General features: G+C 33.7%; 1 pseudogene; it reads right to left on the bottom strand.

Annotated features, from left to right (window-relative positions):
• Positions 1 to 3,883: 3,883 nt before the first annotated feature.
• LOC129393735 (ADP-ribosylation factor 4-like) lies at positions 3,884 to 8,592 on the bottom strand (annotated as a pseudogene).
• Between the last annotated feature and the right edge of the window lie 9,210 nt (positions 8,593 to 17,802).

Genomic DNA, 17,802 nt, shown 5'->3' with positions numbered 1-17,802 from the left:
AACCAGAATTGTGGAAAGGGTGTTCTTTTCTGACAGTGCCCAGCAGTTTTGAAACTTTGTATTAGAAAACTCTCTTATCAAAATTAATCTTATGGGAAGTCTCAGTGCATGAAACTACTTTACTTACATAAATGGCTGAAGGGAGGAAGGAATCGTAAAACTTCACTCCAGATCACAAAATTTCACCAATCAATGTTAATTATCAATCATGTTCCTACTTCATCTCTCCTAAAATAATACTTGTACCACAAAACAAAACAAGACAAAAAGCAAGCAAATAAAAAGTTTGAAACATGTAAATAGCACATATTTTTAGTTATTGACTTTATTCAGTATGTTTGAATTTTCTTTTATTTTGCTTAACATACATTAAACAGTCTAATTCCAGAAACTGCAGTGCAAATACACTCCAGTTACAGTTAACAGACAACACTCTGGTTATTTTCACTGTATCACTTACTTCCCTGTAATATTGGCTTTCCATGCAGAGATTCTGTCATTTATTTTTACATAATATAACCAATAGTAGAAATTGGACTATTGGGTGCATATGGTTACAATCTTATGCACTGTGGAAAAACCATTTCTTTTTATCCCATACAGCTTTGAATTATCCAATGACTTGAAAGAAAGGTTTTCAGGGAGAAATTATATAACTTTACTAGACAGAATTTTATGCTAAATTTCACAAATGGCCTGCTGAAAAAAAAATGAAAGTTTTCTTCTTTTTAAGATTTTGAAGGTATGCAAAGTTCACTTATAAAATGTTTCAAACTCATGTACATGATTCTTTGATGTATGTTCCAGTTTATATGTTATATGGATTTCAAATTCATCCTGAGAAAATAATCTTATGAGCAGGGATGTCTTTGTAAGGCCATACAAATGGTTTGTATGAAAATCACTATTTTTCATGATACCTGTTCTTAAAATTAACAAGCCAATAGTTAACAGGCTGTTGGAATTTTTTTCCAACGTATTTATTCTTAGAATCACTGTATTAGCTATATTAGTTTAGAAATCTCTCTAAATTAGGTCAATGCCATATTGTGACTGTTTCAGCCCTGGTTATAAGTAAAATCACATATGTATATGTTTATATAACTATGTATTATATGCATACACACACACACTCACATATATATATTCAATTTCCTACCATCTCTCTCAGAAAACATCTATAATCTAACAAAATTAACTTTCATTCTGGTTATTCTCAAAAGATGACTTTGTCTAAGAATTCACAGAGAAAATTTGGGGAGACAATTTTTTTAAAATTTCCTATCTCCCCCTTCTTTCCCCATGAAACATCCATGCCAACTTCTGATCCTCTAGTTTTAAAGATTGTGTCCATCTTGTGGTTCAATGCAAAGACACCCACTGGCACTGTTTGTCCTACATTCTTCTGTTTCTTATGGATCATTGCTCCATCTGTCTTCCTCTCTATTATACCTTCATAGATATTTTAGCTTAGCATATAAACACCAATACTTCTTAAATAGTTATGCCTCTTTGTGTCTGTATCACAACCTTCTCCTTTTCTACTGTAAGGGATAGGGCTTTAGCACAGTTGTTCTATGGTTACATAACAACAACTGAGAAGGCTCTCAGCAAGAAGAGTGTTTGGAGAGTGAGAAGATGAGAAAATGCCAGGGTCGCTGAAGAACAGAGTAGGGAAGACAGAGGGGAAAGAAGATGAGAATTTGCTCATCAGAGCCCATCAGAAGCTCTCAGAACTTCAGATTGATGAGAATTTCTAATACAAACCCATTAGTGAGCTTAATAAAAAAGCCATCTCCTATTCCATGCTCAAATAAGTACGGGGGGAAGAGAAAACAGATTCTTCAGCTATGCACTCCTCAGGAAGAATCGGGGGTCTGATTCAGTTCCCAGAAAAGTTAAATAGGTGTTTTAAACCTTTGCTTGACAGAAACTTTATGCCCACTGATTAATAACATCCCCCTCTCCAATCCCCTGTAATGACTATTCCATTCTTTCTTTCTATGAATTTGACTATATTAGATACCTCATATAAGTAGAATCATGCAGTATTTACCTGTCTGTGATTGGCTTATTTCATTTAGCATAACGTCCTCAAAGTTCATCCAAGTTGTTGCATATCGAAGAATTCCCCTTGTTTAAACTATAGTATTTTATTGTATGTATATAAAAAAATTTTAAATCCATTCATCTATTCATGGACACTTAACATTTTTCTCACATTTTGGATATTGTGAATAGTGCTGCAATTAACTGTTAAAGTAATGCTAATATCTCTTCAAGTTCCTGATTTCAATTCTTTTGCATAAATATCCAAAAGTAGGATTACTGAATCACATTGCAGTTTTAGTTTTTTAAGAATCCTCATACTGTTTTCCATAGTGGCTGCACCATTTTTCATTTCTACTAACAGTGTCCAAGTGTTCCAATTTTTACACCTCCTGGTCAACACTTGTCTTTTTTTTTTTTTATATAACAGTCATACTAACAGCTTTAAGGTGATATCACTTGATGGTTTTGATTTGCATTTCCCTCGTGATTAGTGATGCCTGATGGCCATTTGTGTGTCTTGTTTGAAGAAAATTCTATTCAAGTCATTAACCCACTTTTTATTAGTGTTAGTAGTTGGCTTTTTGTTTTTGTTTTATTTTTTAACTTTGAGTTATAGGGAAGAACACATTTCTCATAAGTCCTTATGGAAAAAAATATTGATAAAAAATAAAAACAACCAAAAAATAAAGGGTTAATTACACAAAAACAAGTCGTGGTGAGCATTGAGTATACATTGAACTGTAGAACTAATAATGGAAATAAATATGAGAATAATGGCTAAAAAATGATGAGACATATAAACATACTTATTATTGTGTTTCTTATAGATAGCATTCAAAGCTATAATTTAAAACTATTTGTCATATTCCTATTTTACAGGCATACGGGAAGATGCTGAGAAAATTAACAAAATTAAACTCATCAAAAAATGGAGAAACAAATCTGCCAAAGAAAAACTTATTATTTTCAGGGCTGACATTTAGAGTTAATAAATACTGTATAAAATTAACTAGATTGATAGTACAGTCTTGAGGGCAAATTGTGGAACTTCCAAAATTTTAAGAAAAAAAAAAAAGAAAAGAAAACCTATGTCATATGTGGAATGTTTAGAAAAAAATGCACATCACACATGATAATAATTTTAAAGTCAGCTACTTAAAAGAAAACGCAGACAATAAAACAAAATGTATCCATTTGCTCTGAATGTGAGATTCTGAAAAACCCTGAATATATAGGAATAAGAAAAGACATACTGAAAAAAAAAAAAAGAAAAAGAAAGCAGAAATAATTTTAGTGACACTTTAAAAGGCAGGAGAGAATGAACAATTTATTGTTACAAAGATATCTCCTATAATCACAACCTGACATTTATAAATATCTTGCACACAGTAATATAACAGAAACATTTTTATGTATTGGAAATGGATTTAAATCTACCATTTGTTGTTTCCTCTTTGTCCTGTCTGCTCTTACCTCTTTTTTACTTTCCTTTTCATTAACTAAATTTCATTTTTATTTTTTAATTTTTTAAATATTTTAGTCATTATATTGGGAGTAATTCCAAATGGGTTATGAGGAAACTTATTTATTGAATTTGATGAGTTTTCTGAAAACTCTTAATGAAAATACATTTGCCAATAAAAATAAAACATCAGCAGAGATATCATATACTAAGCAAAGAGTGATACCAAGCGACATTCAACATTAAAAAGATACAATATAAAGGAACACAATGTTGAGTATTAAAAACCATCTCAATATGAACTCTTTGCAATCGTCACATAACTAATTAGCTCGAATCCAAAGTAAGTTTGGCTGATGGAAGTAAGGAATCAGTATGAGGTAAAAAATAAGTTCCTCAGCGCAAGAGAACTGAATAGTGTTTTGGACCGTTTTCCTGGCTGGTATAAGCAGTATTTAAAAAATCTTCTTTGGCAAGGGAGATAAATAAATACAAATAAAATGCTACACTTTTAAATGAGCAGACTGTCTCAGGAATGACAAAGGTATCAGTAAAGTAGCAAGGTGATAATTTAAAACATTATTTGTTGACTGGGTGCAGTGACTCGCACCTGTAATGCCAGTACCTTGGGAGCCTGAGGCAGGTGGATCACCTGCGGTCAGGAGTTCGAGACCAGCCTGGCCAACACGGCGAAACCCCGTCTCTACTAAAACAAACAAACAAAATAGAAAAAATTAGCTGGGCGTGGTGGCAGAAGTCTGTAATCCCATCTACTTGGGTGGCTGAGGCATGAGAATTGCTTGAACGTGGGAGGCAGAGGTTGCAGTGAGCCGAGATTGTGCCATTGCACTCCAGCCTGGGTGACAGAGCAAGCTTGGCTACATCTCAAAAAAGAAGAAAAAAAAATTGGTGTGGGCTCAAAAAGCATTCAAATGGGTTTATTTAAAGGTTTCACAATAGCAAGGAATTTACGGTTATAAAATTAAAGGAGGATACTTTTTCCCAGGAGAATTTCTTTAAAACCAAGCATATTGCTAAATAGTAACATCATACCTGGTAAACAATCAAAGGCAACAAAACAAGTTTAAATGCTGTAATAGTCTGCCTAAGGAGTCCCAGAGATTGTATAATAACCAAGATGCAAACTAGTTTTGTTGTAACAAGCCTAGTTTCAATTCTATCAAACATGTCCTTGGTTAGATAACCAGTTTCATTGAATGTTTTGAAAGCTCACCTGCCAGCCAGTTAAGTCCCTCATACAGAACAGTGCCTTGTATAGCACAAGTGGCTTGAATATACCATGTTCTGTTGCACAGAGACTGAATTTGTCTGTCATTTCACCGATGGCCATAGCATTCGGCAAATTTTGTTTGTTTGCAAAAAGCAACAGCACAGTATCTCCCAGCTCATCTCTGTGAAGCATTTTCTGTAGCTCTTCTGCTCCCTCCTGAATTCTTTCATAATCATTGCTATCTGCCAAAAATAAGAGCCTGGGTATTCTGGAAGTAATGCCTCCAGGGAGGCCTAATTTTATCTTGACCTTCTCATACTGTGAAACAAATGCTCTTGTATTCTACTCTTTTCACGTTAAAAACATTGGTAGGAATGATAGTGACCATCTCCCCTAACTTTACCTTATACAGAGATCACCTTGACAGCAGCATCCAATCCAACCATCAAAATTAACATCTGCTTCTTGCTGAAGACAGGAATACAGGGGATGGTGAGGCCCAGGGTGGTAGTGGCACCTGCGATGGGCAGACACAAAAGGGGCGTGGGGTGTCCCCAGACCCTCTCCTTTCATGCTCTCAGAAAACCGAACCAGAGGGAAGAGAAACAGCTCAGAAAGAAAGAGAGCAACAGGGGCGTCTCACTGGCCAACGTGCCCATGAAGCTGCTTGACAGGAATTAGTGGGGTGAGGTCCTGCCGGACGACTGGCGCTTCAGCCATGCCAAGTCACGCAGCAGCCCAGCCTCTCGGATGTCTGCATTTTATTTGTATTTTACTTTATGTCTGCTGCTTTTAGTAGATGTAGGTGTTTGTGGTGTTATTTTGGTGGTGGTTTGAGGTTTATAGTATACCTCACTAACTTACCACTCTACTCTCATGTAGTGCTGTCCTAGTTCATTCGCGGGGTAAGAAATTTAAAACAACATACTTCCATTTGACCCTGCATGGTCTTTGAGTTATTTTTATCATGCATTTTATTTCAATATATTATAAATAACAGGAAACATCATTATTCTTGTTTTAAACAGTTATCTATTAATGAGACTTAAATAGTCTTTATAGTCACCCATTTCTTTACTACTTCTAATGTTCATTTTTCTGTCATTACAGATTTCCATTTGGTATCATTTTCCTTCTACTTCGAGGTCTCTCTCTAACATTTCTTGTAGTGCGGATGCCTTCATTATAAATTCTCTTAGCTTTTGTATGTCTGAAATAGTCTTTTTCTTTTTTTCTCTTTATTTATGAAACATATTTCTGCTGGATAATCTTAGGCTGATGTGTTTATTTTTTAAATTTTAGATAAAGACTTTAAAGATATTGATCCACTCATTAAATATTCATTGTTTAATGACAAATTTGATGTCCTAATTTTTGTTTCTATTTCTATAATGAATCTTTTCTTCCAGCTCCTTTAAAGGCTATCTTTAATCATTGGTTTTAAGCAATTTGATTATGATGTGTCATGGTGTCATTTTCTTTATTTGTGTGTGTACGTATGTTTGGGCTACCATGAACTTCTTGTATCTTGAATTTATGTTTTTCATTAAGCCAGTGTTTTTTCACAGATTTTTTTTTCCATCACCTCACCCCACCCTGTCATTTTCTGACTGTATTTACATACATTTGGCTGAATTGAATTGTCCCACAGTTCACTGATATTCTGTTCGTTTTTTAAAATCTTTTTTCTTTCTGTATTTCCTTTTGAATAGTTTCTATTGTTATGTCTTGAAATTTACTGTGTTTTTCTTCTGCAAAATGCTGTTAACTCTACTCACTGTATTTTTCTGTTAGGCATTGCAGATTGTTATCTGTTTTAGACTTGAGATGTTTTAGTTTTACCTCTTTCATGTCTGCACTTTACATGTCCAATCTGTCCTTTAGCTTCTCGAACATATTGAATACAATTGTAAAAACTATTCTTTCACTCTTTATTGACTCCATCCCCTTTTTTCTGAATCATTTTTAATTGATTTTTTTTTCTCATTATGGCTTACATTTCCTTGCTTCTTTATATTAAGCTTCATAATTTCTATTAATAATTCATATTAAGCTTCATAATTTCTATTCTTTATATTAAGCTTCATAATTTCTATTACATGCATCATGAATTTTATCTTATTTGGGCCAGGATATTTTTTGATTCCTTTGTTCTACAAGGCATTTAAGTTAATTGGAAAGCGTTCACTCTTTGGGATCTCTTGTCTTAATGCTTTCCTAAGAAGAATGAGCATAGCCTTTTGTCAGGGTTAATGTTTTCCACTACTGAAGCATATTCTTCTGAGTATACTATCTGATATTCTGTGAAGTATGAGGTTTTCTTCTCTAGATATTGGAAACTGGCACTACTGCTGGTCCTTTATAAGTCCGGGACACTGTCGCCTTTAATGATTTAAGGTGGTTGGTTTCCTCACACACATGTACTGATCAGCCTTCAATTGAACACTTGTGAGATAAATGATCTGCAGTTCTCTCTCTTTGCTTTTCTTTCCTCTCCCATGCTTTTCTTTTCAAACTCTAGGTGTTTTGACTTCCCTGAGTTTTCGGATTCATTTTCTAAACTCAGGGAGACTGCCAGGCTCTCCCTGGGTCCTTGCTCTGCCCTAAGTTCCAGAAACGTGTAGGCTAGAGCAATCACAGAACTCACCTCATTTGTTTTCTGTCTCGCTCACATAACTGCCATTGTTGCTTGAGGGGTAATGTCGAGATCCATTGCTTTATATTTTTTGTTTCTTATTTTGTTGTTTTAGTCATGAGGGTAAATCTTGTTTCTTTTACTCCATCTTGGCCCAAAGCAGAAATCTCATTATAATTTATTTGTATATGTATGTTTCTCCCAGTACACTGTAATCTCATTTTATTCGTCTTTGTCTAATACAGAATCTCACCTAATATTGAACTTGATAAGCATTTGTGAAACCGGACCTCTTTTGTTCATCAAAAAGGAATAGTAAATACATTTCAAGTTATATGGCAACTTGAAAGGTAGTAGAGACTTCTGTTGGAAAGGAAGCTCAAGTTGTTTTGAATCTAATGGGAAAAGATCTATATTAGAATAGTAATGTCTAAAAGATATGGCTTATAAACCATTGCTTTAGAGACTAGCACTTATATTTGAAAATTTGTCAAAATAATAAATACTATAATGCCTTAGAATAGGTGATAAATACTACACAATAACAAAGAGTTGACCATTCTGGGTGAGTTGCTAGCAAAAGTTATGAACATTACATTAATAATTCAAAGATTAGTCACATTGGGTAACACAGTATTAACCTAAACCAAACACATAAACAGGAACACCTCTAACAATTGGCATTTTACTATTGTCAGAATTTAAAAAATTCTAAAATTTCAACCAAATTTAAAAAGCATTTTGAAGAATTTAGATAATTTATCACTCTTTTTTTTTAGGAAAAGTGTTAATCTGCTCATTCCCAAGAGTTCGTTTGTGGCCCCATTGACCATCTCCATTCTGCTGTGCTCAGGAAGAAGGGAGGAATCTCCTCATTATACAAAGTCTATGTGAATAACTTCTCTATATCTTTCTTTAAGTTTGATATAGAGAAATACATAAATAAGGAACAGCAAGTGGTTATATGTTAGACATTTTCCTGAAGAATGTGCCCTTTAGTTCTAATCTAATCTTTCCCCAAATATAGAACTACATTTAGGTATATGCAGGATAATAAAGACATAATTTTACTTTTAAAGAAGAGTTCAAATGTATTACTGTTTAAATAACTTGATGGAGACTTGCATAATATCTGCCCTCTTTTCATCTCTTCCCATAAATTTGCAACAGTCTACTCCTTACTATATGTATATCTAAGAAATATCCAGTCTTAGGAAAGATACTTAACATTTTTTTCTAAGATAACAGAGTAAGCTGTAGGGAAACCCCACAATCATAAGTAGGCAAAAGCCTGCAAATGTCTATTGACTTATGAAAGACAATGCCTTGGCAAGAAATGCCTTGTAATCATAGACCTTTAGCTGTTAGAGAAGATAGAGGAAACGAAGACATAATCAGTTTTAGGGTAGCCCCCTGAGCACACAAGCTTAATAAATATGAACCTTAGAAACAATGATCATTGCACAATTTGCCTGTGATCAGACTTGGGGGTGTATATGAATCCTAAACACTTGGTTTCTATGTGACAATAAAAACACAGAACTGCTCTGGAATCAATTAAACTAGAATTCACACTCTTTTGTGACAAGTAGTGTACTATTCAGTGCCAGTGGAGGCAGATGGAGCATAGTTTCTGCTCAAAAATATGCAATCTGTTAAAATCTTTTTATAGTATGAGAAAAAAAGCCTTTGCCTTGCTCTTAAAACTAATTTAAACCTTTTTAAAATGCATAAGGAAGGAAAAACAAAATAAGGGATATTTATTAATAAAGAAATTGGTGCAAATTGAATATAAGGAGAAGAAAGAAAAGGCAGCTAAAAGTGAATTTGAGTACACTAAGTTTATCCTATAAACTCCTGCTACAAAATTGCAAGAAGCAAGCCACAAATTGGACTGTGCTTATTCCAAAAGCCAAGACAAAGAGGGAAAACTGTCAGCTTTGTCGTTCACAATGCATATAAAATAAAAGAATTACTCAGAAGAACAACTACTTCCAGGGAGGACTTCCTGAAAGAGATTTTTCCTGGGAGTCCTCTTGAAAAAAACACAAGTTGGGAAATTCATGCTAGTCAGCAGGCTTATCCAATATCCCTTATGGGTGTTCCTGAATCTGCTCTCCTGTCAGGAATCAGGGAAGTGCAGTTTAAAAACCTCTGCATGCACCACCTGCCCTCAAGTGGTCCTGAGAGAACAATCTCTTACTTGGTTTTATGGGGGCAGTTAATCTCAAAGAAATGGCTGAGAGAAACTGCACCAGATTCATATTTTAAAGATAGAGTAAATGGTTCTTCAATAATTTATGTTTCTCACAAATATTGTGCCCAGTATATTATAGTCACATAACATTTTTTCAAAGAATAAACAAGTGCTCTGAACTACCTCTTCCTCTGCTGCTATCCCATTATAGCCATTATAAAAAGGGGCAATAAAATCAAATAAAATATAAAGTAAGAAATTAAACTATAAAATTAATCAAAGAGCATAATTATTACAAAGAAAATGCAGTAAAAGGTAAAAAGAAAGGTAAATAGTAAAGTAGAAGACAAAAAGTAAATTGAATAAAATAATATAGAATAAATATAACAAGATAAAGTAAAAAGAATACAAACTTTCTGAGGAGAAATTTAAAGAAGAGGTATAAAATGAAAGAAGTGAAAAATAAAAAAATAAAAAGTTTTTATTAGAAAGTAAAATAATATTTAACAAATGAACAACAAATAGCATTCTTCACAGCAATGAGATAAAATAACTTTACAATCTTTACAATCTTAAACTACAAAGTGAGACTTGTTCTTTAAAAATATGAAAGAATATAGGAAATAAAAAAGGAAAAGCAAGGGATAAGAGTTTCTGGAACGTGCTGATAATGAAGAGTCACAAGGCAGAACCATAAGTAACCTTTTTTTCTCTGGTCACTAAGTTAGTCTCCTGAGTGCCTTCTAGACTACACAGTCCTTTGAAAACAGGTAATGCTTCAATCAAAAAGCGAGGCACTTTCTTACTTCAGTCACTACCAAGTCATTTCTTGCCATTCTTCAATAAGCTCTGGTTAATAGTCAACTGTAATTTTTGCATTCTAAATTTTTTAGAAAAGGAAAAATGATAATTAGTACCTGTTATCTTGAAATATCTCTTCAATATAAGGATCAATTTTTTTTTCTATGTTTTGTCTTCACAACTCTGATATTCTTGAGTTGTTGACAAAGTCATCATTGAGTTTTTTGGAGCCACTCAGATAATAGTTGAATTTTTATCTGAATTTATTTTACAATCCGATGAATTTTTTTTATTTGTTACTTTTACTTTCAAATTTTTTACTCTTTTTGCTTTTATGTTTATTCTTTAATTTTTTGTGAAGAGGCATGATTAGATGAAACATTTAATCTGAAATGTTAAAACTATATAAAAGACCACAGAAATGTTCACTGATTTGGGACATATAGAAGTAGATATTCATTTTCTAATAGGAAATTTAAACAAGTTCTCTGGACTACTGAAACCATCCATTTACACTGGCACTAATATATACATAATTTTAAGAAAAACATTGATACATTTCATGAATAGTAGATGTGATGATTTCAGGTATTCTACTTGTTAATACTAACAAACAATTTTGTATGTATTAACTCTATTGTGATACAAATACATAATAAGGAAGTTAACTAAACTGTTTACATATGTATAAGAGTAAAGCCAAACTATCAAATAGGCTTTTTATAAAATTTGTGTTGCCATTAGAAGACATGCTGGGAATTTTATGACCTCTTCCTCAGGGACCATGTTTATCTTTGTTAGCCATCATACCTTTAACAATTATGCTTATTGAGTGATCTATGTGCATGTTCTTGCCCCTGTTCAAACAAACAGGCTAGAGCTTGTGGCAACATGATGACCTTACAAGTACAAAATACACACTCCTCAGGCATATTTGAGACATTAACTGTGATAAGAAGAAAACCCAGCCTTGTGTAATCTGTCAACAAACTAATAAATTACTTTGGTCAAGGGAGGAAGAACTTCCTCCCATGACCATCTGCACAGGGGAATAGGTTAGTAATTAGAATTCCAACAAAACTGAGGGTTTGGACAAGATAAGCAAAGGCTTAATATGGAAAGTTAAGGGCCAACCCTTTTAGGAAACTATTAGCACACACTTAACATTTTTTTTGGCATTCTATCTATAAATATTAAGAGATTAGCAAGAAATATGATCAGGCAACAGGAATGCCCACTTACAGCCCTACTCTGAATTCAAAGTGCAAAGTATAAAGTCACATTTCTACTGTCATTAAAGGGAGTTTTACTTTGAAAACAGAACCAGACTTGGGTACTTTCTTGATTATTGACTCAAACCCAAATTTACCTACCTGTCTTGCAAAAGATTAGCTATTTAATACCTTTAGTATATATTTTGGCTAAGGAACTGGAGTCAGGAGGCCTGGATTCATATCTCAGTTCTTACACTTAAGAGCTATTTGACTTTAGTAGTGCCTCTTTCATAAAGAGCATCCCACATACCCCACCACAGCAACCTGTTGGACAAGCTGACCAAAAAAGAAGGCAAACAGCCCTGGACTTGGTAGAGAATAAGATGAGACTTTCCACTTACCTGCTTCTTTGAAATTTTGCATTAGGCTTCTTCTAAAAGTCAACATTGAAGTTTAGACTATGAGCTGATAGAATAAGGACTGAGAATCCCAGAGATACCATTCTTTGTCATGTGATATGCCACAGTGCTATGTTCTTGGTTGACTTTTATGCTCCTTTATGTATGTAGGGTGCAAATGATACACCAAACTGCAGAGCCTTCTTAAATAAGACCAGAATCATTGACAATATCCTCTGACCTACCACAACAAATGCTGTAAAGTACATATATGTTTATACTGAATGACTTTTGGGAGTATGTCTAAAAACTTGGAACTGAACCTAAGTTTACTAATGAGCCATAATATGAGATTCATCAATTGTCAGCATAAAAAATATTTCTGGGTGATGGGGAGGCTAATCATTGCATAGAATTGCTTTTCATACACAAACATATATTTAATTTTATCCTTTGAGACATTTTTTATAATCAAAAATAAAAGATATAGCAAGAAAATAAAAATGATATGCTCTGTGAGTTATAAAGTAAACATATCCACGTTGTAAAAATTATAATGAGGAAAGATTGCATATATACATATCTAACTATGAGTGAATCCATCCCGTTCCATTAATTTTCCTTAGTGAATGAAGATTAAAATGAATATTCAAAATAATGAAGAAAAAGCTTTGGATAAAAATATCTGAAGACATCCTTCATTGCAGAAAATTGAAGATCTAGGATAAGGCAGACTTCAAGAAGAATAATGTTTATCATTTAATTTAGATAAAGAAAAATTCCATCTTTGCAAAAGTATTCATCTTTTATTACAAATTGCCAAGGTCAAATTCAGTTCAATGTGCCTTTGACATTTTAAGGCCAGTCATATTTTAAAATGTCTCTTTGAACAATAGATTTTCTTCCCTGATTTTGTATATCTTTTTAAGATTTGTCTTTCTTCAGGAAACTCTGCCAAATGTGTTGAGAATATGAACCTAAATTACAAGGCTTTCTATATGTATTTAGAAATACAATTTTTTTCTGATTTCCCTGCAACTTTAATTACACAGTATTTCCAATTCTTTTTCATGTCATTTACAAACTTATTCTCATTTTTGTTCCTGAGCCCAACACAAGCCAAGCATGAACTTTATCAACAACCTTGGTCTACCTGCCATTCTCGTCTTCCCCTCTCACCCAAAACCCATTCCTTATCCTTGCTCCAGCTTTCTATCTGTTGGTCTTATGATGACTGCTAGATTTGAATACTGTTTTCTGAGCCTCTCTCAATTTGTCACTTTTCTGATTCAGGTTTCTGCAGTGATCTACTGGACTCCAAAATTTCTCCTGCTAGTTTTCCTTCTCTCCCTGTCTATGGAGAACCTATAGGACAGAAATTCTGCTTTGGTGTTGGTGCAATCTAGTTTCCAGGTCTAGGCCTCTGGCATTGCTCCGGGAGTGGATCACTAAGCATCAACCAATGGCAAAGAGAATCTACTTTGTTCAGCATTGCTGGAAAGGGAATTTGTCCTACCTCAAAATTATTAGCCCAAATAACTCCTAAATATTTATCATTGTTAGGGGCTATAATAGTTTCCTCTACTCATTAATTGTGAATTATAGCACCTACATATTTTGGCATCAATCATGAGTGAACTTGCCATGTGATGCATTTCTAAGGCAACCAGTTTATTCAGGTAAGTTTTTCAGTGGATATATTACTTTAGATTTGTAACTATTCTATTCTATTCTATTCTATTCTATTCTATTCTATTCTATTCTATTCTATTCTATTCTGTTCCATTCTATTCTACATTCTCTATTACAAATGTACCGTTCATGTTATTCAATATACACATTCCTCTTTATTTTAAGCACTGTGCTAAACTTTTTGTATATGATTTTGGTATTATTCCTAATTCACAGTTGAGGTAACTGAAGCTCAATGGAGTTAAGCAAATTTCCTAAATTATCAAGATATTAGTGAACAGAATTTGACTGAAAGCCATATCTCTCCAACTCCAAAGTCTGTTCTCTCTCAACATACAGCATGCTACATGAAAATTCAACATATTGGGCTGGGCACGGTGGCTCATGCCTATAATCCTAGCACTTTGGGAGGCCGAGTCAGGTGGATCACCTGAGGTCAGGAGTTTGAGACCAGCCTGGCCATTGTGGCGAAACCCCGTCTCTACTAAAAATACAAAAATTAGCCAGACATGTTGGCATGCACCTGGAATCCCAGCTACTCGGGAGGCTGAGGCAGGAGAATCACTTGAACCCAGAGGGCAGAGGTTGCAGTGAGCTGAGATCACACCATTGCACACCAGCCTGGGCAACAAGAGCAAAACTCCATTTCAAAAAAAAAAAAAAAAAAAAAAATTCAACATACTATAACATGTACTATAGTTGAAGTTAGCTGCAAAGTGCAAGAGAAGGATTGAGGAGAGAGGGATTAAATTTCTTTTTTTTAAACAAATTTTTGCTAAGTACCATCTGAGTGCAAGTACTCAATTATGCTCAGGAAATAGACTGTTGACCAATAAAAAACAGTGCCTGCCTCCCTGGAAGAGCATATTTCCATCAGTCCCTCTCAAATATCCCTCAGTGTTTCCTCAGTTTCTCTTATCCCACAAATATTCTGGAAACTAATGCTCCTTTTTCTAAGGACACAATTGCTCCTTAACAGCATCTGTGCTTCTACCCATCCTTTCAGCAAATTTCTTTTATATCTTTCCAGGTTTGCAGTAAATGGACAAGGCAATAAAGCTGAAAATTTGTCACCTAAATTTATCACTTTTAGCCATCTTTTCCTCTAGTCTAAGGCAGGTCTAGTGTCTAAGATCTACATATTTAAAAGCTTTTTTGCTGCTGTTGTTTTTGTCTTTTGTTTTTTTCCTAAAACCATCTGTAGTGAGCCAATTGCTATTTCCTAAAAGCATTTAAACTCAGGAAAACTCAGGACTTGACAAAACCCCCAAATATCTTTTAAAAGATCCTTAACCCATTCCAAACCCTCAATGAGGAACATGCATTTTAAATCCCCAGGCCAACCCTGGATATCCTTGAATTTCCAAATAATAACTAAATTTAGTAGTGATCTAGGTATGTGGTCACATGCAAAATATTGGTTTGTGACGCTGTCATCCAATCTTTTATTGATTTATTATCCTGCTCATTGCTGGACCATTCTTGTTTTAGGGGCTCTGACTCAAAACCATAATTAAATCTGTATCATTCCTGTGTCTGACCTCAGAGAACTCTTCTTCTCGAACATTTAAAATTTGGGATCAAACCACAGGCAACTTGAATCCTATGTTTAATATTTCACTGTTTATTCTAACTCTCAGAAAGACAACACACAAATAATGAGGCTTTAGTATATGTTGCAAACCTTATTTGCATAAGAATAATTTAACAAAATAACACTTTGTTACACATGCAATACTTTAAATGGTATTTTTTTAAGATTATGAAACAACCACACTGAAATAAGCTAAGATACATGCTTCTACATTTTCTTGTAATTCATTTTTCTCCTTAACAGCTGAGGTCAAATTCCAAGCATTACTTTTATATATTTTTCTCTCTTAAATAGAGATTTAAATCACTGTTTGACTTTATTTGTTCTTCATTAAATGTTCTTCTTAACAAAAGCACCTTGCCTCACAAGCACACAAATTTAATCATTTTAACTTACAACATAAATTAATATCTAGGACATGTCAACGGAAAATCTTAGTTATTTCCGAAAGCTGCAGGTGCTATGAAATACAGCCAACTGGAATTCATCTTCCAGAGAACACTGAGTATTACAAAACCTTGCAAGGATTATTTCCAAAAAATGTTTAGAAACTAGAAGATGACAAAGTTTACCAAGTACTTTAAATATCATTTAAGTTGACCAAGTTTAAATATCGTGAACTTATTTTAAACCCTAAACAACATAAATTTTTCCAAAAACATTTGTACTCATCTATATTATTCCTGGTAATTATCCTGCCAGGAAGAAAATTTGGAATAAAAATATTTGAAATCTGGAATTAATCAGGCAGCTTACCCATCTAAATTCTGACCATCAAGATAAAGATTTTCAGGCAAAGCTATTCATTCTAATTGGTCAAATTCCAACCAGTTCAAACTATCAAATAAGATGTTATCTTTCTCTTATCCTTACAGAAAACATTAAGTGTATATATTTTATCTCAATTCCAATATTGTCTTCACATGTACTCAATGCCTAATTGAAGATAAATGTTAATAAAACTACGTGGAATGTTAAAAACCCCAATATGTGTTCTTCTTTGCCAATCATGAGAAGTTGCTACACTGTTTATAATTACTCTATGTTTGAAACACAAACATTTGGACATAGTTTCTTTGCCAAATAGGGCTTGCCTGTAAAGATTATATACTGGGATAACTTTATTTGGAAAAGATACAATGATAAGGGCCCGTACTATTTTAGTACTTACTAATCTGTTCTTGGTTTTTATTCAACTATGAAAAGTTTACCTAAAAGACAGGAAAAAGTAACAGATTTTTTAAATTATAGACTACAGATAAATCTAAATTTGAATTTAAAAGTTAATAATGTAACAATGGTAATAAATGTTTAAGGACATTTTAACTTAAAATCATTTAAGGGCAAACCAAACAGAATAATGAACTTATTCTATAGTGTATTAAATTATCTTTATATATAGTTCTAAATGTTTAATATATACTATACCAACAAATTTAAAATCATAGCTGATGAACAATCAGGAGACAGAAGTCACACTAGTTATTTTATTTATTTTTGCCTGTTTTAACTTTATTTGGAAATAATTTCAGACTTACACAAAGTTGCAAATATAGTATGAAGAGTTCCCCAAAACCCTTTTCTCAACTTGTTAACAAATGTTGACACATTGCATAACCATAGTATAATTATCAAAATTTAAAAATTAACATTGATATAATAATATTGATTCATCTGCATCTTATTCACCTTTATCAATTGTCTCACTAATTTATTTACACTGGCCTAATATCTAATCCGGCACTCATCATTGCATTAAGTTTACATTGCTCATTAGTCAGCTTGAGTATGTGTCATACATATTTGGCAAGAGGAACACAGAAATTTGTTGCACCCTTCTCAGTGCCTCATATCAGATATAGGATGACATGTCTCATTACTGGTGATATTACATTTGATAACTGTTAAAATGAGGTTTGCCAAGTTTCTGTCCCATAATATTAGTATTTTCACTTTTAATTAATAAGTATCTTATGGGCAGATACTTTGAAATATTGCAAATATCCTGTCTCTCATAACACCTTCCCCAACTAATTTTGGTGCACATTGATAATTCTTGACTACAATGATTACAGTGTGTGTCTGCAAACCAAACAAAAAAGGTGATTTTTTTTGAGATGGGGTCTTGCTCTGTTGCCCAGGCTGGAGTGCAGTGGCATGATCTTAGCTCACTGCAACCTCCACCTCCTGGGTTCAAGCAATTCTCTGCCTCAGCCTCCTGAGTAGCTGGGATTACAGGCACCTGCCCCAGCACGCCCAGCTAATTTTTGTATTTTTAGTAGAGACAGGGTTTCACCATCTTGGCCAGACTGGCCTTGAACTCTTGACCTTGTGATTCACCCGCCTCGGCCTCCCAAAGTGCTGGGATTACAGGCGTGAGCCACCACGCTCAGCCAAAAAGGTGATTTTAATTTCAGTTATTATTTTTGTATTTATATACTGAAATGCTACTATTGAAAATAGTTATTTTTTCCCTCTACTATATATTTATCTATTCATTATTTATACCCCCAGTGCAATCTAATG

This window comes from Pan paniscus, chromosome 14 (assembly GCF_029289425.2).
Source record: "Pan paniscus chromosome 14, NHGRI_mPanPan1-v2.0_pri, whole genome shotgun sequence".
Taxonomy (NCBI): Eukaryota; Metazoa; Chordata; class Mammalia; order Primates; family Hominidae; genus Pan; species Pan paniscus.
Note: the sequence above shows the minus strand (reverse complement) of the source record. Positions and strands in the feature narration are given on the sequence as shown.